Source organism: Heloderma suspectum, chromosome 2 (assembly GCF_057233095.1).
Source record: "Heloderma suspectum isolate Gila_16-S chromosome 2, 16-S_ref, whole genome shotgun sequence".
Taxonomy (NCBI): domain Eukaryota; kingdom Metazoa; phylum Chordata; class Lepidosauria; order Squamata; family Helodermatidae; genus Heloderma; species Heloderma suspectum.
In genome coordinates, this window is record NC_139459.1 from 285,452,819 (window position 1) to 285,471,528 (window position 18,710).

An 18,710-nucleotide genomic window follows, 5' to 3' on the forward strand; every position below is an offset into this window, starting at 1 on the left:
AAAAGACGTCACCTCTGTCTCTCCAAAACCCTGAAGAGTTGCTGCTGGGCACTGCAGACAATACTGAGCTACATGGACCAATAGACTGATTTGGTATTAGTCAGCTTCCTAGCTTAGGACTCGAGCTAAAAGGTGACTGTAACGGCTGCACTGGTGATGAGAAAAGTGCTTACTTCTGCAGCGAGCATACCTGGGTGCCCAGAGCCTTTTGGGACAGACCTGTGTGCGTGTGTGTGTGTGTAATCTTTCCCTTGTGAATATGGGAGACGTTCACCCTTGTCAGATGCAAATGGTGAATGTCTGGTGCATCTGACACATTCAGTTGCGGCTTTCCTCAATGACATATGTTGATGCTGTACTTCAAAAAGTACAGCATCCTGCTGTCCTGATGCTGTTCTGAGTTAGGTCAATTCATTCTAACTGAGAAAGCCAAAAGTTATGGTTTTGCCTGACAAGCTTGATGGGTGATCAGGGACTTTAGTACTCCTTGGAATCTCTCTGTCTCTCTCTCTCTCTGGCCTAGGGAAAAGGACACTTGTGAACATTTGGAGTGGGGGGTGAGACAGAGAGTCACTAGAAGGAATGGAAGTTTGAATTTGGAGTCAGAGCTATTGTTGGTCATCCTGGAGACGGGGTGACTCCACACACAGTTGCTTTCTGGGAATCACTGATACAGGATCAGTGGGTTTGCTGCATGTTGCAGGAATCCATTTGCTTCCACTATGTGCTGCTTGTATTTTTTTTTTTTAATAAATAATGCCAATATTCCAAAGGTACTTTAAGCTACAGTGAGCTTTCATCCAACATAACTTAACCTCTGTAGCACTGACCCTAGAACTTCTCACCACTTGGAGAAGCAAAGAGTGTTTAAAAAATGTATTTTGCCAAGAAAAGCAACATGTTACGTGCATGTATCTCATTCTCAACTGACATGTCATGCAAATATTTTTACCCAGCCACCTGTACCCATGTACAAAATGGAAAATAAGAGGAAGCCCTTAAAGCCTGCTGTCTTTCCAATATACATTTTATTTGGGCAGCAGGGGTTGATGGCTAAGTCTGAGATGTTTATACATCTTTGCTCACACAGCCTTAGAAAATGGAATCTCTTACATGGATGAGCACTGTGTTTAGTCAAGAATTTCCCTTGAAAAAGCTTGCATGGACTTGGAGACTCCACACAGCAGTGACTTTAACAGGTTGGTTGAATTTACTGAACTCATCATCTCGGTCTGAAGCCACTAGCCATAGGAAAAGGTTTCCACTCATTTGTGTGGCTGTGCTGGTGGTGGATCTATGCCAGCAAGCTAATTCACACTAATTGGCACCCTTATAGCAGGCTCAGTGGGGAAGCCAAGGACAGAATGGGCCACGGAGCCTGAACCTGCCGTCCAACAAAAGGAGGAGGAAAGGAATGAAAAGCAGGGGAAGAGACAGATGGGAGGAAATGAGCAAAGAATAGGGGGTGAAAGGAGGTGCAGCAGATGGGAACCACAGGGAAGGGAAGAACAAGGCTAAGGGTTTAGTGGGGTGGAGAAGAGAAGGGGGCAATGGGCTAGAGGAGAGGGGAAAGATGGACATTGTGGGAGAGGAGAAAATTAGTGGGAAGATAGCAGGAGAAAGTGATTAGCATGAACAGGAACTTACTGCTACCTTTTTCTCTACTGTGTTCTCTCTCTACTGGACACACTGACACATGGACACACACACACAGAGCCTTTTGTCCTGCACCTGGTGATAAGGGAAAAACAGAGTTGGGTCTCTACATTAGTTAACACCCCCTCTGGTTCCTGCCCTCTGAGCATTTCTTAAGCCCCAGTCCCTGAGCAACAGTGATTTTGATCCTGCCGCTGCCTCCACCCTTAGCTGGTGTGTGAGCTGAAGGTATTATTAGGATGCTTTAGTTCATGGGTTCTGGCTCTCTGCGGTTTCCATGGCAACCAATCCAATTCAGCCCCCGTTCTGTTTAGCTACAGCAACTCTCCAGTGGTTTCTTGAGAAAATGTGTTTGTCAAAACAATTTTATTTCTCCCCCTTTGGGCCCTGTTTAGCGACAGCCCCAGTTAAAGATGCAGGAGGTGGTTTTGTGTCGTTGCCTTGTAAAATGCACGTTGAGTTGGGATCCATTTTGCCAAAGCCACAAGAGACAATAAAACCCCTACTTTTCTGGCAGGAGAATTCCACAGGCCAGCCCAACACTATTCCACTTGTGATGGCATTAAAGTAAACTGGCCTGAAGAATGAGGCCCTGAACCCTTTCATGTGAAACATGGGTGTGTGTGTAAATGACTGCTGCACTTAAGGGCTTATTCTCATGTTTGTGTCAACCCAGTTCTTGACTCAAGCACATTTAGCTGCTCAGGGGCATTCCCTGCTTGCTCCTTAGTGATTCATGAGCTCAAAGAATCAAGCTAGGATTACCAAATTAATGTCCAAAGAAACAAACTTACTCAAAACCATTTTTTTGATGTTCCATTCTAATTAAAATCCAGCATCTACCTTCCCTGTCCAGTATACTCAATACATATTTTCCCTTTTTCTTTTACTGTTCTTTCTATTGTTCCTCTGGTTTCCTTCTGTTCTTCATATAATTCCCCCCTCTCCCCCCTTTTCTAATCTAGGAAGTTTTGGGAGATCTCATTACAGATCTCCTGTATCACTTTTGATAACTTATACCCACTCTATTCTACTATTAAGTAATCTATGAATGCATAGAAAGCAGTTTGAAACATTCAGTCACACTATGATGTAGCCAAGAGAACACAGGATGGGGCTGTGCAGAGGAGAAGGTGGGGTCAATCAGATAGGGGCAGTTTTGTCTGGGGTCACAGAGGTCACTGGGGGCAGATTTAACCCTCACCCCAACTGTTATATTCTTGGCTGTGCCCTTTTACTTTCTCTTCATGTAAGTGAATGGTTACTTGCCATTCATCTCTATACAAAAAGTAAACTAATTCACTTGGAGACATTGACTGGGTTCACATAACAATCCACATTCAAGGTTGAGTGTAGGTTGTCACTGAACCATGGATTGTTGTGCTGTGTGAACCCAACCATGCTAACAAACCATGGCTTACTAAACATGAACAACCCATGAAGAGAACCTATGGTTTGTTGTTGGGTTGTGAACTATGGGTTGTTTGTGATTAACAAACCGTGATTTGTTAGCACAGCTGGGTTCACACAACACAAAACTCACAGTTCAACAACAACCCATGGTTCAATGACAACCCACACCCAACCCATACTCAACCTTGAGTGTGGGTTGTCGTGTTGTGTGTGAAGTCCGAATCAGCCCCCCGTCAGTAGCCACAGATGCAGACAAAACACACTCGAGTGGTGGGTTAAGAACAGACTTTACCTGAGATATAACAAGCTTACATCTCAAGGTACGTTTGCTGGGGTCAGCCTCATGGTCAGCGTCCCTTGCAGGAGGAAGTAGGAAGAAGAATAGAGAGCAGGGGGAGGAGACAAGGAAAAGGCAATACGATCTCCTAGAGATCCCCTCCCACCTGACTCAGGTACATATTAACCCTTCAAGTTCAGGTTACGTGACTCATGGTCCAAGTCCCTCCAACAGTGTGAAACCAGCCATTGCTGAGATGAGGAGAAATGGTCCTGTAGCACACGATAGGGATCTACAGAGTGAACAGGGCAACTCTGGGCTATGGTCTCAAGCATGTCCCAGATTGGCTGACCTACCTACTAGTCTGAGGGTAAGAGCTCAGGCTGTTGAGCTACCAAACGGAGAGATGCAGCTGCTCACTTTCAAGGGACATTGCAGATTCTGGGACACCTGGAGGAAAAGGAATTGCTCTTACTGTTCTAATGTTGTTCTCCTTTGCTTATCATGTTGAAGAAATAAATATATTACTTCATATTATACACTCCTGCTGCGTGAGTGGCATGGAAAGTCACCCAATCAAAACCGGTTCCTACGCTTTCTGGCTGGGGCTCAGGCAAGTGAGAAAACCCCATGCAGTTTATGGACCCAGCCGTTGGTTGGCACACGCATGCACTAGACTTAGGCTTATATCCAATGTTAGTCTAACTTAAGTCCCATTCATTTCCATGGTTCTACTCTAAGTAGGACTAAAACTGGGCACGGCCCTTAGGTTATTGCTAGTACTGCAGCAGACATACACTAGCCCTTACATTTGTCATCATACTGGGAAGAATCCAACACTGGGGAAAAAAATCCCAAAGTAGAACATGACTGCCTTTGCTGGAGCTGATGTGTTGGCTGGTGGGTTTGTTGAAAGCTTATCCTTTTTGGTTGTTTGGGGATTTCTAAGCAATTTTGGATTCTTCCTCTGTGTTTCTATAGATTGTTGACTCTGGAGTGTTCGTGTGTGTGTGTGTGTATATAAAAACAGAAACAACCACCTCTCAATTAACTAGGAACATTAACTTGCAACTCACACATCAAAAACCATAGAAAATAAAATTCAAGTTGCACAGCAACAGTCAATACATTTTCACCTTATCTCTCCTTTCTTTTCTCCAGTTGTTCTTACGTTTTCTTCCCCCTGTCCTTTCCTTACAACCATGGTGACTTTTTCAAATTGTAATGTATGCTATTTTTAAAAATCCATCCAACTTGTTAATGTTAATGGAGAACTTAACTTGCAATTTCAACTGCAACTTTGATATATAAATTCCCCCAAACTATTTTTTAAAAATAAAAAATACATCAAAACTACTATAAATATGAAACCACAAAGCAACATAAGCTCCAAACTATACCTGAAGGAATCTTTCATGACTGAATGGTGCATGCAGCTTAATCTGCAGGCACTGCCATGCCTGGATAAAAAGGCTGATATTTTCCACACATAATATACTGTCTTTTGTGGGAAGTTTTGATCATGCAAGGGCACAATCTTAGTAAGTATCATTAGTGCAGCAGAAATAACAGCCATACAGATTGCTTCCCCCCCCTTATACAATGTCATTTTCATTGCATTTGTTAGAATTAATTTTTTCAAAAGGACCCAATATGCTACAATAATAGTATGAAACATGCAGATTGGATGTGTGTGTGTGTGTGTGTAATAATTCAGCAATGTTTATGTACAGCCAAAGTTGGGCATTGCAGAGATGTTCTATGGAATTGTGAAGTTCTGCAGTAAGCAGCTATTCTTTAAAAACCAGGACGTGTCCCACAAATAAGTTCTTGTCAGCATTAATGCCAGTATTGATTCATCTTTCTTTTTAAAAGCTCACTTGATCTGACTTTACCCCAAACATTTGGGAATTTGTCTGAAGGCACATGTCTGAATGGTATACAATTGAAGAGGGGCAAATTTCCCTGTGGTGGCTTATTGCTGCTGTAAAAATTCTGCAAATTGGACGTCTCATAGTCACCTGTGAGTAGAACAGATTGTATCCTTCTGTCCTACCTTACCTATCTGGCCTAGTTATTTTTTTCTCTTGCTAGGTTTTTGCAAGATTGTATTGCTCCCAAACTGCTCAAACGTACAGTACTGTAATTATGGTGAGAGGTCTTCTTGGAAAACAGTGAGTAACTGAGAGGCCTTGCTAATACATCCTGTCTGACAATTCACATAAGCCAACCCATGCGGACACAAGAAAGAAAATATTGTAGGTTAGGAAAGGAACATATAACACAAGACAACTGTGCTGTAACAACATAAACCAAAGCTGGATTGACACATCTACTCTGGAGCTATTTTTAGGGTCCTTGTTTTAGGTGGAATTTTCTCTAAACCACAGCCGGGGCAGCACAGATGCTGTCATTCTATCTATATCCTATAATCTGACAGTGTCAGAAGTTTGAACTTCAGAATGATGCTGCAAAAATGTCCACTTTTTATTGTCTAAAAAGGAATAAATTTCTAAATCTGGCAAGGGAAAGAGAAAACTCGGAAAGTATAACTGCAGAGCATACCTTCAGGGCACTAAACATGGTGAGCATTAAAAAAACATTTTGCCATTGTTTAAAAATGTCCAACTTTTAAAAGACAAACTCATGATTTAGGGAAGGATATTACTCATGATTTTTAAAAAATCCGTTACAACACCACTACCCACAGCCCCGTAAATATGCTTTGCGTGTGAAAGCTCCCATATCCAATCCCTGAGCACCTCCAGGTAAAGCTGGAACACACCCTCTACCACCCAGACTTCCTGGTATCCCTGTAGCTCCTTCGTGGCTCCACAGCATGACCAAATCACCTGGGATGAAATGAGATGGCACTGCTGCTACATGGTCACTCCAATCCATGCTGTCAGGAGCCATAAAATGTCCCCCATGACCAAGAGTAGGAGGAAGCAAGTTATTTGAAGAGGCTTGAATGTGATAGCAGTAGGATAGCCAGAGCCTGCTTGAAGAGATGGTGTTTAGGTAATAGCAGGCAAGGACAGAAAAAGAAAAGAAGGATTATGCTGGCCAAGAGGTGAGTCTCTGGCACTGACCACCATCATAGAGCAGAGCAAACAAGGGTTTGGGTTACAATTAAAGCAGTTGCTGGGCCAGGATTGGGACTCATGAGGCAGGGGCGGGGGGCTTCAGTATATCTCACACCTCACTCCTGTGCAAGTTGAGAGGGAGACAAAGGCAGCCTGCATGATGCAACAAGAGCAGGTTTCCTAGTTGCTCAGATTAACCTGGAAGTCCTTACAGGGGCCAGGGAGTGTCATCTGATCCACTCTGGCCTATTAGTGTAAGGAGGATACCTTGGACGGTGTAGCCGGTCTCCTTGTAGTTCCCTCCTTTGGACAGAGTTGGGTGGTGCATAAGACAAATCCATCAACTTGCCAGTTCAAGATTTCCTGTCCCCAACTGAAAGGGCCCAGGTGACACCCCAACCCCATAGGGCCTTACCCACATGATAGTGTCTGACTCTCTAGCCCCCACCTTGGTGTATATGGTCATGGTTACTTCCACGACTTGAAGTAGAGATCTCCAAACATGGTTTGCAAACAGCTCCTAGGACTAAAGAGTCTCACTGGAGAAGCCACTCATGGCCGCAGTCTCCAGTGAGGCTCTTTTTTTGACCACAATTCTTGGAAGACACAATCCTCTCCCTTAGCAGCCAACTCCAGGAAATTCATAAGAAAAGCTCTACTGAAGGTCTATCAGATCCAGGCGTGGGGAACTTTCGACCCATGGGCCAAATGCAGACTTCTAGTCCTCTCAGTCCAGACCTCTGGACTCTCCTGAGGCCATGCCCCTCACCACCCCTGCTCTGGGTTATTGACTATTTACTCCATCATGCTCTTTCCCCCAACTACAAAGCAGATGAAGGAGACCTTGCGGAAGTTGGGGAAGGAAAAGGCCCAGATGCAAATGTCTCTCCCCTGCCCAGCCTTTTGTACTGAACAAAGCTAAGAGTTACATCTATAACTCCATCCACATTTGCCTCTGGCCCTGCCCACTGCTGGAATGCAGGCCCCATTAGGTTTCAAATGGGGTAATGCAGTCCTGGACAGGAAAAATGTTCTCTACCCCTGATCTCATCCTTCATACTCTTTCCAACAGTAGCCAGTCAGATGCCTTTGGAAGGCTCATAAGAAGGGCAGGAAGGCAACAGCTTTTCCTTACCAGATGTCCCTTCAGCAGCTGGTATTAAAGGTATAGTAGATATACTAGCTCTGGACTAGGGGGTTCCATTTAGCAATCATGGGTAGCAGTTGCATCCCAAAAGTCAATTTGGCACACACAGGCAGATAACAGCCAAAGTTTCTAAATGGTATGACAAGGATGCTTCCTCTAGCATCAGCCTGCTCCTGTTTCTGCCACAGCATCAGGCAGCAGCAAGACCCATAGATCCTCATGTTTGCAAAACTCAACTAGGATGTCTTGAAGTGCAGACATGGGCTGAGGCTCTGTGGGCCGTTTGGACAGAGGGTGTTTGGGACCAAAGGAGAGCACTAAGAACAATTTATTGGAAGGCTACACAGAGAATTTGTGAGGGAAGGAAAGAGGCAAAGAAGTAGAAGTCAGGAAAATGGGGCTGATGTTCCAGTGACATCTTCCTCCTTTATTCCTTGATCAAATAACTGCTGCAGAGGGAAGGCATCACAGTATTTTCTTTAGAGGAGAAGGACGAGGGAGATGTGTGGTGGTGGCAGTGGGGACAGGGAGGCCAATCATGCCTGTCGTATATTATCATCAATACTCCTCCTTGATGTAAAGACTTTCAAAATTAAAAGAAGAGAGACAGCCAAGCTGGTAGTGCCGATATTTCCCAGCACATCAAACTACTCCCCAGATGAACATCTGTGTAAATTATATATCAAACTCTTCACACTTTCCATCAGATGTGGAGCAGCAAAGACCGTGATCTGGCTGCAAATGGAGCATATGTGTGTGACCCCAGAGTTTTGGAATGAACTATGAGGAGAGAGGGACAGGCCTGATCATATTGGAAATGCATCTCTGTTGTATGACAAACATCAACTCGAAAAACCAGAAGAATGTGGAAGAGGATAAGGAAGCCTCAAGACCCTGGCATTCACTTTATACTCCAGTGACAAATTTAATTTCACTAAATATGTCCAGCTTGACAGGAAGTCTCCTCAGACTTAATTAAAGCAAACCCAAATGTCCTGATCCAGAATGAAATGGGTTGTAAATAAAATTTGCAATACATTATTTGAAAGTAGTGTATTCCTGTTTCTCATCAAATCCCCATCAGGTAAAAGGAATATGTTTTTCACTGAAGGGCCAAGGCACTGAAGGTGGAATAGAAATCTCAGAAGGTGATTGTCTTGGGTAAAAAAAATGATACTACCATCATGTCAGTTTGCACAACCCTTTGAGATTTGATCACCCTAAAGGTTAAAAGTTTGAACCTCATAATGGTGTTGCAAGAATATCCACATAATTTTTTTAAAGGAATGAATTTCTAAATCTGGCAAGGAGAAAAGGAATGTTTGAAAATATAACTGCAGTGCATAACCCCAGGGCACAAAGCTCAGTGAGCCTTTTAAAGGAACATTTTTGTCATTTTTTTTTTTTAAGTCTACCTTTTCAGAGACAAATTCATTATTTTGTGAAGGATATTACTCATGATTGGGATTTAAAAACAAACAACCCTTTACAATGTCACTGCCTACAGTCCCCAAACATGCTTTGAATGTGAAAGCTCCCAAAGGTTGGAAAAGACCCCAGAGAACATCTGGCAGTTAGTGTGGTGGGCAATACTGAGTTAGATGGACTGACTTGGTATAAGATGGTCTGACTTGGTATATGGCAACTTCCTACATTCCAATTTCCAGAAAGAGCAAGCCTGGAAAGCTCTTAAACCAAGTGTTTCCAAAGATTTAACTATGAGACAGCAGCAACCTTGAATATTGTCTTTGGACTTGTAGGGCCTCTTATTTCTTTTCAGGACCAAGAGTAGTGTCTGAAACCAAGACTTAACAATGGTCTGGTCTTCAAAAATGGCATGGTTCAGCGATCAAATATTGATGCTGGTGGGTCATAGCTGGCAACCTGCTAGAGCATAGTGCCTGAAATTCCATACCTTAGAAGCATGGCTCTATTTTAGTTGGATGTTATGCTGCTGCAAAACTGAGCAGACATTAATATCATGTAAACAGGAATCGTTGGTGTGTTCTTGTTTCTTCTCATTTCTGTTTGAGGTCATCACTTCTGGGCCCGATTCAAAGTCTTGGTATTAACATTAAAGCCCTAAACAGCTTGGAGCCAGGTTACCTGAGGGATCATCTCCCATATATACCTGCCTGTATTCTAAGATTGCCTTCAGTGGTCCTTTTCCAGGAACCCCCACCAAAGGAAGTGAGGTGCACGGGCACTAAGAAGAGGGCCTTTTCTGTTGTGGCAGCCCGGTTATGGAATGCGCCTCCCAGAAAGGCTTGCCTGGTGCCTATGTTGTGCTTTTTTGGGTGCCAGCTGACATCCTTATTTTCCCTGGCATTTTAGTCTTTCAGTTTCTGTTGTTTTAAATTTGTTCCTGTATTTAAATCTTTGCATTGCTGCTAGGTTTTATTTGGGGGATCTAAATCTAAATGGAGACACTTTCCAACATGATTCAGTTTAAAACCACGTTTTCATCAAATCGGATTTGTTCCTCCTGTGGCACATGCTGCCAATTAAAGCAGCGTATACCGAAAAAAAAGAAAGAACCACTTTTACATGGCAGGCTGCACTTGAAACGGCATAAACTTTGGGCATATGTGGGTGGAGTCTCACGACATCAACAAGCTTCCTTTAAATTTTAAAAAAGTCATTAACCTTATGCGAAGGTGCGCTGGTGCACTCCTCCGGATAAGTGCAGATTTAAAACAACAGGCTTCCCCACCCCTCTCTCTGCTCTGTGCTGAGAAAGTGCAGTCAAAGTCAATGATAATTACTTCTGAGTAGTCATGTTAAGCGGGCTATTCTCAGTGGAGCAGTGGAGATTTCAGAAGAACAATCATCCCAAAAGAACAAGCTGACTTTAAGGATCATTTGGAGAACAACAAAGCACCTTTTAAAGTCATTAACCTTATGCGAAGCTCCACTCCCCCAGATAGGCACAGATGATGCAACTTTCCTCCTATCAGTGCTGTTCCCCCCAGTTGGCACTGAAGGCAGTATCGCTAGTTGAGGTCACACAAGTTTCCAAACCGCACTGAAGATGGGAAAATCCATCACAAACTGACTTTGCAAAAATGTGGGTTTTATGGCATGAAAAACTGCGGTCGCTGCAGAGAGGGGGGAATATCATTTGCCGCAACCAACTGTGCAGCGCAGTAACACTGGAGTAAATCCACCATGTAGATGGAGCCCTGGTTTTTATTTTCATTGTATACTGTAGTTTTAAACTTTTATATCGTATTTTATCATATTGTATTTTATGGTGTTAATTGCTGTGAACTGCCCAGCTTCACCTATTGGGCAGTATAGAAATGTAAATAAATTAAATATGAGGGAAGCAAGACAAGTTTAAGTAAGTTCAGAAAGCATGTGCTCAAGGCACACCGTTTAAACTTGATTGAATGTCCCCAAATTCCTAAGGATGTTTTGGAAAAGATTGAACCAATTGTACTGCCTTACTTGTAAGCAGGAGTGTTTCCAGATGGAGGGTTCCTAGTGCTACCTATCCAAAGGCATTGTGCAACAATTCCATCTTTTTTCTTTAACAGATTTTCTGTGTAAAGAAAACAATTGAAGAAGTGGCAGGAAAACATAGGAGGGTTATGAGAGGAAGAAGATATCTGGATCTCTGTAAAATGCTGTGTATTAATTTTATCATCTACTTTTCTATGGGTATCAGACAGAGAGATAGATATAAACATTCAATTATGTGATCACTCACCTGCGGTCTGAAGCTATACACCCCAGGAGCAATTTTACACCCTCATGTGCTTTTTGTATAAACTAGGTTAGCAGTTAGGCCCTAATTCATCATCTCTTTTCTTCTTCAAAATGTCTAGAGAAAGAGTTCCAGAGCAGACTTGGACAGGTTGTTCTCTGTTACTTCTTATACTATGAGAGATTTTCCTGATATTGAAAGTAGAATGTAATTTTTCTATGTGAGAAAATGTAAACCAGTTTCATCTCACTATGGTACATGTTCCAAATTAGGAACGCTCGGAATTGTAATTCTAGAAAGGAATGTCTAAACTACCATTTCCAAGGTTCTTTGGGGGAACCCACGACAGCCTAAGCAGTTTCACCTGGCTTAAATATGTGACATAGATTTGTCCTAAATCTCCTCTGAAGCCCTTTCTATACTTTTTTTGTTTGTTTTGCACTCAGGGCCCCTAGTACATGCTGATGGCTCATTTTTCAGGGTATGTGGAGCGCAGCTCCCCTCAGGCCCTATTGTAACCCTCCTGCCAGCTTTCTGTGCTGCAGCTCTTCTGAGCACGCCGTGACACAGCACCTCTCAGTCCCTGGTGACTGAGGCCCTTCTCTTGCTGTCCTATCCTGTTGCTGGTCCGTCTGCAGGCACCCATGCACAGCATGACTCCAGCTTCTGTTGGAAGTAACCTGCATGCCAGGGCCCTGGGGACAGATGAGACACTGCTGACAATAAGGCAGGGGAAGAGGAGGCTGTTGAAATGTCCTTCCAAGTGACATTGCACTTGGAAGAGCAGCAACACATGTAGCACATGGAGGTAGTGGGAGAAGGGAGGTTATGGCGGGGCCAAGCGTCAGCAGCTGTTCCTTCACACCATCCTCCCTGAGCATAGGGTGCTTCAGTCAGTTTTGCATTTCCTGCATTCAAACAGAATTTGAAGGTAAAGCTAGTATTATTGACTAGAATCTACACTCATTAAAAAGGCTCTCCTTTCTGTCGCACACTAACAGCATTTCATAAATGACATACATACCCCAGTCCAAAAGGCATCATTTTTTTTGCATCACATGCAGAAACATTTTCAGCCCTGTGTCGCAGCTAGCAGACATCCTTGTCTACACAAATGTATCCTTATCTGTCATCCGGTGCCCAGAGCAATATGTCCTAGATGCTCCTGGCCCATAAATTTTATTTATTTATTTATTTATTTATTGCATTTATACCCCGCCTTTTTTCCTCTTGCAAGGAACCCAAGGCGGCTGACATTATCATCCTCCTCTCCATTTTATCCTCACAACAACAACCCTGTGAGGTGGGTTGGGCTGAGAGTCTTTGACTGGCCCAAAGTCACCCAGTGAGCTTCCATGGCTGAGTGGGGACTAGAACCCGGATCCTACAGTATTCTAAACCTCCTCTTTGTATCCCTCCTCCTCTGGAATGAATAAATATCCACAGTCTATTCTCTCTTATTTTCCCAGTTTTCATTATCACCTCTCTGTTTTATCCTTCACATTGCCTAACTCCATGTCATTTACATTCTGGATTTGCTCTGCTGCATCTGGGCCTCCAACACTGCATGCAAAAAACCTAGCACCCTCCTCATTCCATTAATGGGCAATCTTTCCTGTCTCCACCAGTCTCTGTCTACTACTTGGTTTTACACACACACACACACACACACACACACACTGATAGCTGCCAGTCCAAACATAATTGGGTTAACCTAAGCAGCTTCTCCATTCTGTATCAAACTCTTATGTTTTATAATCTTGTATATTTTATAACAAAACCTATATTCTTTGATGCACATCTTAGTTTGTATTTAATACCTAATAACCCCCTGGTTTAACTGTAAAGCGCAACCTCCCCTCTAGGCCCAAGATCAGTATGTAGGCACATCACGTAGGCAGTTACACGTGTACACTTGCCTGTCAGGGTGCCTGTGTGATCGAGGACACGCGATAACACTGCCTGCTTACCTTGTCTGTCCAGCTTTATGGAAGAGCATTTCAAATGAATGTATCCCACTGTGATAACGGGGTGTAAAATAAAATGCTGTGTATTAACCAGACACACGACATTGTGTTCCTCTACATGAAGCTACCTCACTTTAATTTTAGTATGTTGCCAAGAAAAGCCAAGGTTTACTCCCCACTGGGGCTGTATTCTTTTGAATCACTGTCTTTTTGCTTCTTGTGATTGGCATGTCCCTTGCTATTCACATCATGCTGACAGCCTCCAAGTTTGTTTATGCCGCCACCCCCTGGGTCCCCCTCCCGTTCATTATTTCCTTGAGTAGATTTATTAAACAGTACAGTGCAGTATATTACCTTTCCATAGTTTCCCCCCGCCCCCGGCCTTATTACCTTCAATTGCTTCTCATTTCATTGCTTTTGTAGCATTATATCCTAGTCTTAATGCTATTTTAATAGAGTTCTTGTATCTAATTTCCTTGTCATTAAGTTATTGCTGTCTAAGTCGTTGAAGCTGTTGTCTGATGTTTCCCATTGGGGGCATCAACAAAATGTCTCTGGAATTACTGTGCAAAGCAGCAAGAGAGAGAGGCAGAGGTGTCCAGTCCATGGCTTTTTGTCTACTAGAACTACATCTATCCCAGTGCTTCTCCAGTCTTTTGAACTTGGCTTTCTCTTTCTCTCCCCTACCTCTGCTCTGCCCTACTCATGCACCAGCCATCTGTTCCACAGGTTACAGTGCAGAGATCTTTGCTAAAGACAATTGCCTACACACAGCTTGCTGCTAGGGAGAAGGATCTGTGGATTAAGGGACTAATGCCAACAACGCGGCCATTAGAAGAATAATAGAACAAGAGTCCACTGACCCTCCTTTTAAAGCCATGCACAAGGACACATCATAAGAAGAAAACAGCACATCTTATGGGGCAATGACAATATGATCACCGTGACAAATCTAATGCGGATTAGTGAGCATCTACTTCCAGGGTGCATTCAACCCAGACAGACCTTGGCTGATGGCGGGGATGGGTGGGATGAAGACTCCACTTGCCTCACCCTACCAGTACTCTACAAGCCCCAAGAGGGCCCATCCAACAGTTTGAGAACTACTGTAGGACCCACACTAAAGACCAACTCCAAAAGACATTGCTAACTTGCCTGTTACATTTATTGGTTTCAAATACAGAAAACAGCATATGTATTATATTGCCCCCAACTCCAAGCAGTGGGAAGTACTAGGGTCAATGCTACAAGTTTTTGTTTCCCTTTCGATTGAGAGTGCACAGGGGACATATGGTACCTGGTGTAATATCTTGTTTACAAAGATGCACGTTGAGTATGGAACAAGAGTGAAGCACTCCAACAGTCTGTAAAGTAGTAGCGACCATTTCGCCCCAAACAAAGCCCCTTAAAGATGTATGTTGTATGTTCAATGAACATATATAGGGTGTGGGGGACATCACAGTGGAAGCTCCACCCTTGACCTATGTGCATTCATTAGAGTGTCTGTGGAGAGCCCTGCGTGTACAGGCATATGCACAAAGAGCTATCTACATTCTAATGAACATGGAGAGAGGGACAGTGCCTGCCTCTGCCAAGTGGCGCCTACAGCCCCATGTGCATTCCATGAATATGCAAAGAATTCCCACTGAGGTACTCATTCGGAGCCCTCCAAACTACTCAGACACGGGTTGCTCCTAGATCACCTGTTTTCTCTGGGATTCACCTTGTTCATTCACACAGTTATGAAGAATCTGGATGATGTCACTGCTGAACTGATATATTCCAGTGTTTTCCTTGCCATCCTCCTGTCTTTATAAAGACCTAGTCCGTGGTTTATGTGTGGACTGGCAAAGCACAATCCACTCACCTGGCTGTACCACCCAACCAGCGACCCATGTAAGACAGACTTTGCTGAGATTGGGGTTTCCTGGGGACAGCACAACTCTGCAAAAATACTTAATTCTTCTAACTAAACACAAATCCAGTTTAAACATAATTTAATGTCTTCACCCTCTCCCCCTCTCCATTCCCTAGGGCTGCTGCATAATGCTTTATTGACACTGGTAGTTGTTTCTGCTGAGTGTTTCTTTTGGGGAGATAGCCTGAGGTCTTTGGGGAATCCCACCCTGACTACAGCACTGTGGGAAAACTAGGACAGGAATAGTACATCTTTCTCCTTTCCTTCAAAGAAAGCTAGGAGGAAGAGATCTTTGCTAGGAAACAAAGAAGAGGCAGAGTTTTACTGAGGTGCTGCTTGCCTGCAAGCTGCTGCTCTTGGCTATGAGGAGACTTGTGCTAATCTTAATAATTATAATAAATATAGCTTTTATTACTGTTTTATTGTGTTTATGTTTTAATTGCTTTTCAGATTTTAACTGTTTTTATGTATTTTATTGCTGTGAGCCACTTTGGGAGGGCTTCTGCCCTGAAAGGCAGCCAAGAAATTTTAAAAAGTAAAACAAAATTCTCTGAAAATCACTTTGAAGCTTGTTTCAGCTTGCTGCTTTCATTTTTCACCCATTCTTTTGGCTTGTTCAAACAGGAAAAGTGTGCATTTTGAATGGGAAAAGTACTCATTTGTGTCCATATTTTTCAGAACTGCATACTTTCCCCCCATTGACTAAAGCATGAGAATGCATATTTTTCCAAAAACAAGCATTTCAAAGTGCACATTCTTTTTTTAAAAAGATACACATTTTTTTTAACACAATTGCAAATTCAGGAATTTGCAAACATTTCTCGGGAAAAGGGGATTGCATTCCCGCTTGTATTCGGGATTGCAAATGGAGAAGTTTGCATGATTTGCAAACAAAAACAAAATTCTCATACATTGCAACTTAGCAGCACTAAAAACCCTGCTGTGGCAAGGACACTTTTTCTCCCTTACTACCTTTATACTGCATCTTTCCAAAATGTGCCCCTCTGAGTGATGCTGAATCATGATGTAGTGTTGTTCTGGGGGGAAATGGCGGCTGTCAGTGCGGAAAACCCTTGCCAGAGCTCAAAAAGTGTTAGCAAGGTTTCCTCCCTGCCTTCCTTCTCCTACGGAGTGGTGCTGAGCACCGCACAGGCACTTGCGCTGTACAAAATGGGATTCATGGTGGGAGTAGGCTGGCTATCGGTGCACTGGCAGGTGAACTGCTGATTTATTTAATTATTTCAAACATTTTTACTTTGCTTGTCAGCCAAAAAGGCTCCCAGAGCAGCTCCCAGACCAAAAAATTAAAACAACAACAACACAAGATTGTAACCCTGAGGGCAGGAACTATGTGAAAGGCATGGCACAAAGGGGGAAATGAATGGGGAGGGAGGAGGAAAAAAGCAAACTAGGGCACCGGTCCTTGAAGTTACAGCATTCTTATACCAACCAGCTGGGATGAAACAGTTCAGGGAGGTGAGGAGCCAAAGCAAACTTGTCTCTCAGCAGAGACCATGGTCCTGCTCCCCTTCTCTCCCTCCACTCTGTAGCCTGATGGATAGGTTGCTGCTAGTGGGGAGTGGAGGATGAGCCAAGCTGAGGAAAAGTGGAGCTGATTGCACAGCAGCAGCCTGGTTTGAGTTTCATGCTGTTGTTTTCATGCCTAGAGGAAAGGGCAGAGGGGGGTGTTCCTGCCATCTCCCTCACAGAATCCTCTTTGGAATGCTGTATCATGACACAACATCGCTCAGAGGGGAGGCTGTGTGTGCGTGGGGGAAAATGGTGACACTGATGCCAGAAAACAGACAATTGTTGCAACGGCTGAAAAGGCTGAAAAGCAAAATTGGCTGATATCACATACCCCTTTCACTCCTGAAACCAACCCCAAAGTATTCAGCTGAAAGTTCTCCTGCGAATACTTTTGGGCCAGCCGTAATATTTTGCCCTTTTCCAAAGCAGCGTGTGTTTCTGTGTGCACTGAGTAACGAGTCACAACTGAAAAAGGCTTCCTTAGGCTCCCAGAACTAGTTCTGAAATTTCTTTGGACGCTGGCCTAGGAGTTTAGTCGAGCCCTTTGGTGGTTTGAAATCCCAAAACATCAGTGTGTTCATCATGACAAGCCTGCTTCTGTCAAGAGCCACAGGAAAGCGGAGGGCCCCCTTCTGCTTCCTTTGAGCCGCCTGTCTTGTCCTACAAATCTTTCATCCGCTTCTTGTTGCCAGGCTCAGCTGCTGCCACTTCTCTTCATTATGCAGTCCTTGCATTAGGAATCCAATAAATGAACTCTGCCGAGCTGTATGATTTCTCCCTCTGTAACTACTGATATCAATGTAAGAAATGCCCAGCTAGATCAGAAGAGCAAAGGTCCACTAAATCAGGCATTCTGTTTCCAACTGTTGCGAATCAGACGACCCTGAGAAACCTGCAAGTGCCACATGGAAGGACCAGCCTTACCGTGAGCCACATGGAGCCACTTGTCTCAGGCGGCAGACTGGGAGGGATGGTGGAATAAACAAGCCAGCGCCTCTCCTCCGCCTGCTTGAGTCCATGCTGCTATGCCACCTGAGGTGCCGGAACAAGTGCGCCCCACCCACTGCTCAAGCTCCTGCCACTGGCGGCAGCTGCCTGGCCAGGCACTCCATGGCCAGGCTGGCCCCCTGCCGCCAGTCCTCCACCATTCAAGATCCCACTCCGCTGGCACCCTGCCAGCTTGGCTGTGGAGCACCACTGGAGGGCCACTTTGGACAGGGGGAGACGTGAGTGAGCAGCAGCTGCTGCCTGGCTAGGCCAGCATCTGGAGCACTTGAACAGACAGCAGCTGCCCACAGACTGAGGCCAGAGCACATGGGGAGACACCTGATACAAACCTGTCCCAATTCTCACTTGCCCAAGTCTTGTGTGACATCGCTGTGTCTTGTGATACTTCTCCAGTTCTCACAATACTTTGTCACGGGCCTGGAAAAGTCCAGGGAGACTTCGATAAGTCTCGCAAGACTCTGGGTGGCATCTCTGTGGTGCTGGCGAATCAGTGAGACCGAGTGAGTAGCAGCAGCTGGTAGTACAGGGCCTGGCAGGGACGGGGGAGTGAGTCCTGCCAGGCAGTGAAAAGATGTGGGCCAGTCCTGGAGGCAACGGCCCTCCCTCCAGCATCTGAAAAGACTCTCTGAATATAGAGGCTTATTTAGTTATCACGGCTAATAGCACCTATAAGTGGGCTCTGCAACAAAATGCTGCAGTGTGGAGTGATCCTGTTTGGAATACTCCATTCCATTGCCCCTCCCAGTTTTCTGTTTTTGACCCCAACCATCAGTCAGTATTCCATGGCTACTGAGCATGCTCAGTACTCTTTGGCTGTTTTTATTTTGGGGTGGGGGAAACCTCCTTCTGAGGGGTTTCATAAAGATGTTGTACTTCTGCAAACTCCTGGTTTATGTCAAGCCTGCTGATACCTCCCTTTTGTGTGAAGACAGAAAAATAGAGAGCATGATGGACATATTCTCCATGAATATGTCTCATCCTTTTTGAAATCATCCAGGC